We start from the raw sequence: 6,347 nt of genomic DNA, 5'->3' as shown, positions 1-6,347 counted from the left end.
CTCCACAAAGCCGCGCCCCCGCCCCTGCCCCCCTTCCCCTGCCTCCCTCCCCGTGGACCCCGCCCCTGCCCCCCCCGCCCCCCAGCGCCCTATGGCCGGCCCGGGGCGGGGGCTGGGCCAGCCGGGGTTGGCCGTGCTGGGGAGGTGGCGGCGGCCCAGGCGGCGGGGCGGCTCCTCCCCGGCCCGGCCCGGCCCGGAGAGGGCGAGAGGCTGGGAGCCCAGCGCACCGCCCGCCCGCCCGGTGGGTGGGGGCGGGGACGGGGACTGGGGGGCGCCTTCCTAGAAACCCTCGCCAAATATAGTCTGCGGACAGGGACATTCCTAGAAATGCCGCGGCGACGTTAGCTGCGACCCTTGGAGGTACAGGCTGGGGTTCTCCATACAGGAGGGACAGGGAGGGGAGGACTCCCCACTTCCAGTAGTCCGGCGAGGAAACCGGGCTTCCATCCTGGGGGCGGGCAGGATTCCTCCAAATGCGCTCCAGGGATCCCCGAGCTGGGGGACGTAGGGGTGCCAGAAATGGGGACGCAGCCACTTAAGATTCAGTCCCCTCCCCATCTGTCCTCTTCCTTCGGGAACACCCAGTGACAGCCAGCAGGCGCTTTCAGCCCCTTCCCCCAATTTTCAGCTGCCCCCTTCACCCCTATGAACAAGCACTAGGAGCAGGAAAGGTATCAGGCGGGACCCCCACCTCTTCCAACCCCCTCCGTGGCCTCTAACCTTCTCTGGAGTGACCGCAGTTCCCTGGAAACCCCTGGTTTGAAATTGCGGGGACACGCTCTGATCCCAAGAACTCCCCAAAATTCCAACCCACCTTCATGCCAAAATATAAAGTTGTGCTTTTTCCTCCTGAATCCGGGGTCACTTCGTGGCTACGTCCACAGCCCCAGGCTCTGGGAGACGGGGTGGGAATTGGGGTGGGGCATGAGGGGACACTGTCCACCTGGCAAAGAGCTGACCTCTGGAGCTGAAGCCCCACCCCACAAGGTAATTTTGGTTTCATCTGAAGGGGATCCCCTCAGCTCAGCCCCTTCCTGAAATCTGCCCCACCCACACTCCTACTCGGGGATCCCCAGATCCATGCAGAAGCGGTCCCTTTTGCCCAAAGAGGATCGGAATAACTGAGACATGACTTGTCCCTCTCCGCCGCCCAGCCGCTCTGCGCGAAAACGTGACTGGACTGAGCTTCCCAGGATCATAAAAAATGTATTTGCTGTCCTCTGTTGGCCAACGGGTGTCACACTCAGAAAGTACATCATCCAACCCAGCCGCGATCCTGAGCCACGGGAGGGGGAGGGGGGCCCAGGTACCCCAGATGGAGAGAGTGCGGCAGCCAGCCAGCCAGCCCCTCCTGGCCCTCTGCCCTGGTGGCATCCGTCTTTGTCCACCCCTCCTCCCTTCCTGTCATTGCTGCTCCCCGCCCCCCCTCCCCCATAGGCTCTAATTCCAGAACCATAGCTGGGGTACTAGAAGGCTGGGGGGGAGGGCCACAGGGATCCCCTGAGGAAGGGATGGCTTTCTCCCATAGCAACTTGGTGAAGGAATTTGGCAAGGGGGGAGAGATCAGATTCCTAAGGCAAAAAAGCTGATCACTGATAATAATGGTGCCATTTCTTCCTGAGCTCCTTGTGCAGGAACTCTGTTATCTTGCTGGGTGAGTGAGATTGAGGTGGGTGCTGGGAAAGTGTGAGCATCACACTTAAGTTGGGGTCAGGGAGAGGGAGAGTCAGTGATGATTGCAGGGGGGGTTCCAAAATTATTTTAATGAAAACCACAGTTTAGTAGGTGAGTTTTAAGATGGGCTTTGCAGTATACAAAGATGGATCATGGAAATTCCATGACTTTGGATTCTTAAGTGTTGCAAGGGCCCAAGTATGTTTTCATTATTTTTTACTTTTTATTAGGATATGTTTGTTGTACAGGGGGAGTCACTGTGACAATTCCAGATAGGCTTATATTGTACATTGGTTAGATCATCCTCACTGTCTCTCCCCCAGACCCTCTCCCCACCCCACTTAAAGCAACTGCAAAGAGGTTTCTCTGTTCTGTTTCATCTATTACATCCCTTTCACTTGGCTTAGAGAGCAGGTGTCCCTTGAATTAACGTGTGTTCACCCTCTGTGGGCCAGGCTGACACAGAGCTGACACTGGAGACAAGGTGGCTAGCAGAACCTGCCCCTAGCCTTAAGGGAGCAGCTCTGGAGCCCATTTGCCTTTGGTCAGGGTTCCATAAGGGATGGAGGCTGGGCTGGGGACATCCCTGCTGCTCTGGCCATAGCATCCCCACTGCCTCCTCTTGTCAGGTGGATTGAGAGAGAGGCTGCACCCCTTCCAGTGCTTCTCATTATCTTGGGAGCCCCAGGGTGCTGCTCAGCCTCTCTGGGCCTCAGTTTCCCCATCTGTAAAGTAGGAGTTATCTGCCTTTGAGGGAGATTAAATTAAATGAGAGTAAGTCCTGCAGGAGTTCTTGGCAATGATGGTTGCTTAGGTTTGGTCTTATTACCTGGAGAAGGGACGTCTGATACTGGGCCAGTGGGAGGGTGGAGTTGGGTACTGCAAGTGCAAAGGCCCTGTGTCCCTGGGTAAAGGAAAAACTTCCTTCCTGCAGTTGGCCTGTGGCTCAGGGTCCTGCAGGAGCTGCCCTCACCCCATCTGTGCACTGAGCCTCAGGATTCTAGAAGTTCCCCTCATCACACAGGTCAGGTCCCGCTTGGACTTCAGGATGGCATGAGGACAAAGCAGGCTCTGGTGGCCCCACTGCAGGTCTCTCGTTTTCTCTTCTCTTCTCTTAAAAGCTGCTCAAGATCTCTCCAGGGCCCACCCTAGCCAGGCCTGGCTCTGCTTCCTGTGACTCAAGTGAGCAGTGGGCCTGAAGTCCAGTTGTGCACTGGCAGTGCAGCCAGACCCACAAACAGCCCACTCTTGGGCCTCAAGCCCCAGAAGCGCACACTGGTCTTCTCCCAGGAAGAAGCCCCATTTGCACCCAGTTTCTGGTCCTATGGTGATGCCAAGGCCCAGCCAGAACAGTGGAAAGACCACACCAGGCAGAGGGAGCCTTGGACAACCAAGGCTGTTCTGAGCCTCTGGGAAAGCACTGGGCTCCCAGCATCCAGGGAGGGTGGGTGCAGGCCCTGGTTTCCTGCCATCAGTGTGTGGGTTTTCCTGGGTGTGGGGGTGGGCAGAGACAGGAGTCACTACCATCTTCCAAGACCTCAGAATATAAAAAAAATAAAAGACTCCCAAAGCAGGCATACAAGAATTATCGTACAATAGATTTTGTTTTTTTGGTGGGACTGGGGTTTGAACTCAAGGCTTTGCACTTGCAAGCAGGCACTCTACTGCTTGAGCCACACCTCCAGTCCATTTTTCTCTGGTTATTTTGGAGCTGGGTCTCTTGAACTATTTGCTGGGGCTGGCCTTGAACCATTATCTTCTCAATCTCAGCCTCCCAAGTAGCTAGGATTACAAGCATGAGCTACTGGCACCCTAGCTGTACAATAGGTTTTAAATGTTTACATTGAATAAATGTACGCTTGTAAAAAAACAGACACACAAATATATTGTGAGGTAGTTATGTTAGACTAGATAGGGACTGGCAGGAGACAGAAAATTCATTCTTACTCATTTCCAGAGACATCGTGGGACACAATTTGAAGGAACACAGTGGCAACCTGCCTCCCTCAGCTACATCAGGAGGCTGCGACCACCTTGGTGATATCTTTGGGAGGTGATGTTAAAAGTCCAATCTAAAAATTTTTTCTCAATTTTAGTCTTAGACCAGGTGGCCCTCATAGATTAGGGTCTGAAGTTCTTTGGAAACCAGAGGTATCCTCACCCAACCCTAACCTGGGGCCCTTGACAAGGGGCAACCAGGCCTTTCGTTGTATCTTTGCCCCTGCCTGGATGGTACTCATTTCCCCTGTAAGGAACAGCAGAAAATCGGGTCAAAAGCCGTAAAGGGGCCCCACACTGCCAGAGGCCCAGGTTCTGGGAATCTGCCATGTCAGGTGGGCAGCTATGCCTGGCCTGCTTTACAGCTGCCCTGTGGGCCGTCAGCCTTGCATTTCTTTGGGAACCAAAGACACAGGACAAGAAAGGGCCCTGATGCCTCTGTTCTGAACGGCTGGCATTTGGAACCATCCTATGATAAAAACAAGTTTTAATGGAGTGCTTACTGTATACTTGGCATTTCACACCCTTGAGATGATCGAATCGTCAAATGCACCCCACAGAGCAGGAACTGTCATTTGGCCCCACTTGGCAGAAGAGACAGTGATGTCATGGTAGTGAGGTAGCTTGCCCACGGGTCCCTCGGTCAGGAAATTGCTACAAAGGTGGTGGGAAGCCAGGTGGGTGCCATCGGCTCTGTGTGCGGTTCTTCTTTCTGAGCCCTCTTGTGTTCATTTTGGACGTGCTCTTGGCAAAGAGAGGAAGTGACTTGGTCAAGGTCTCCCTCTGGTTTTCCACATTTCTGCTCAGACTTTCAGGCTGTCCAGAGCTCCTTCCCCAGCCTCCCACCTGCTAGCCCTTTCTCCTTCCTTCCCGCTCACTCATGGACTTCGGCCAGAGGAGTCCTCCCTCTGCTCACACCAGCACTCTGTCCCTCTCTCATTACATGGGGCCATTTATTGGCCCCCTGCTTTTCACCTGTGAGTGCTGGGGGGCGGTCACCTGTTCTCTAATGATCTGCCACCCTGGCATCATGCCCTATCTGGCTTGCAGTAGGGCTTAAGAAAGGTCTGTTGAAATCACCATAAGAAGGGGACTAAGGTAGAAAGGAGAAAAATAGAGGGGATGAACCAATTCGAGTTATAATACATGGAAATGTCACAAGGAAACTCCCATATAGCTATCTTAAACAAACAAAAATGTCTGTTTTCTCCCCCCCCACACCAAAAAAAAAAAAAAAACAGAACAGGAAGGCAAAACAAGTCCTGTACGGGGGGTGGGGGGGGGTTACCAGTGGAAGGGTATAGGATTAAGGAAAGGGTGCAGGAGTGTGAACATGGTGGAAATTTTATGTACTCATGTTTGAAAATGGAAAAATGAGATCTGTTGAAACTATTCCAGGATTGGAAGGAAGGGAGAGAGAGAATGATGGAGGGGTGAATTCATCTAAGATATATTGCAAGAATTTGATAGATGTCACAATGTACTCCCAGCACAACAACAATAATAAAACCTGTAGAAAAATGAGTAAAAGGGAGGAGGGCACTGGAAGAGGGAGACCAGATGGGGTTGTGGTGACATACTATTTGTGACAATGCCAGGATCCCAGGATCCCCAGGAGGCCAGGAACACCAGGCTCCACTGCACAAAAAGACAAGCTGCCACTTGGTGAGTCTCACAGGCCTGTGGCTGGGGGTGGACTGGGACAAAGATCCTCACCTGCTAAGGGACGATGACATAGGCCCACCAAAGGCTGGCAAAAGCCTGGTTTTACAAGGACAGAAGAAACTGACTCCCTAGTCCTCTTGATCGCCATTTCCCCAGTGGTGACTTTGGGAATATTGAGGGATTAAACTGCCTTATAACCGTGTGGTGTTCGTGTGGGCCTGGCACATATGAAATGCTCAGTAAATCGTAGCAATTGTTTTAGCAACCAAATGTGATGGTGCCCGTGAGTGCAGTGCACAGATGCACAAGGGCAAGGGTGTCTCCTTTCCTTCCTTTCAGCATGGCTGGCTGATTGTCCATGGCTGGTCACCCAGCAACACAGACTTGAATTTCTCAGAGTTTCAGCCGAGTGGTCAAATTGTGTCTAGGAACAAGAAGAATACTAGGAAGTGTGGCCCAAGTGGAAATGAAAAAGTTGATCAGCCTTCCTCTGGGCACCGAACTCCTCTCTGGGACCCACGTGACTGTGACCGTGGCAATGGCTCTTAGACCAAAAGCAACTTAAAAATAAATGCTGGTGGATTTGAAGTTTTTTTGTCCAGAGTTTGCAACTAGCACAGGCCAAGTGGAGCCCACAGATGTGTTTTGTTTGGCCTAAAGAGCATTTAAAATAATAATAATAAATTTAATTCAGCAGCCAATATTTTTAAAGTTGGGAAAGTTCATATTTAAAAACTCCAGATTTCTGGCTTTTCTTTAAAAACCAGACTACCAAAAAGATTTGGTGGCAAAGAGGCTACATCCCCACAGGGTAACAGTCAGTTGGAGCAGAACACTGGTAGGCTTGTAAGAATAGGCTAGCTGCTATAACAAATCAACCCAATCCTTTGATGGCTTAACACAATGTACATGTATTTCTTATTCAGATCACAGTCCTCCAAGAAGAGAGGGCTGGGGCATGATTGCCAGAAGGCAAGGCTAACTGAGGGACATCTTAGAGTCTATACATA

The sequence above is a fragment of the Castor canadensis genome, chromosome 17, assembly GCF_047511655.1.
Source record: "Castor canadensis chromosome 17, mCasCan1.hap1v2, whole genome shotgun sequence".
NCBI lineage: Eukaryota > Metazoa > Chordata > Mammalia > Rodentia > Castoridae > Castor > Castor canadensis.
This window is presented reverse-complemented; position numbering follows the sequence as displayed.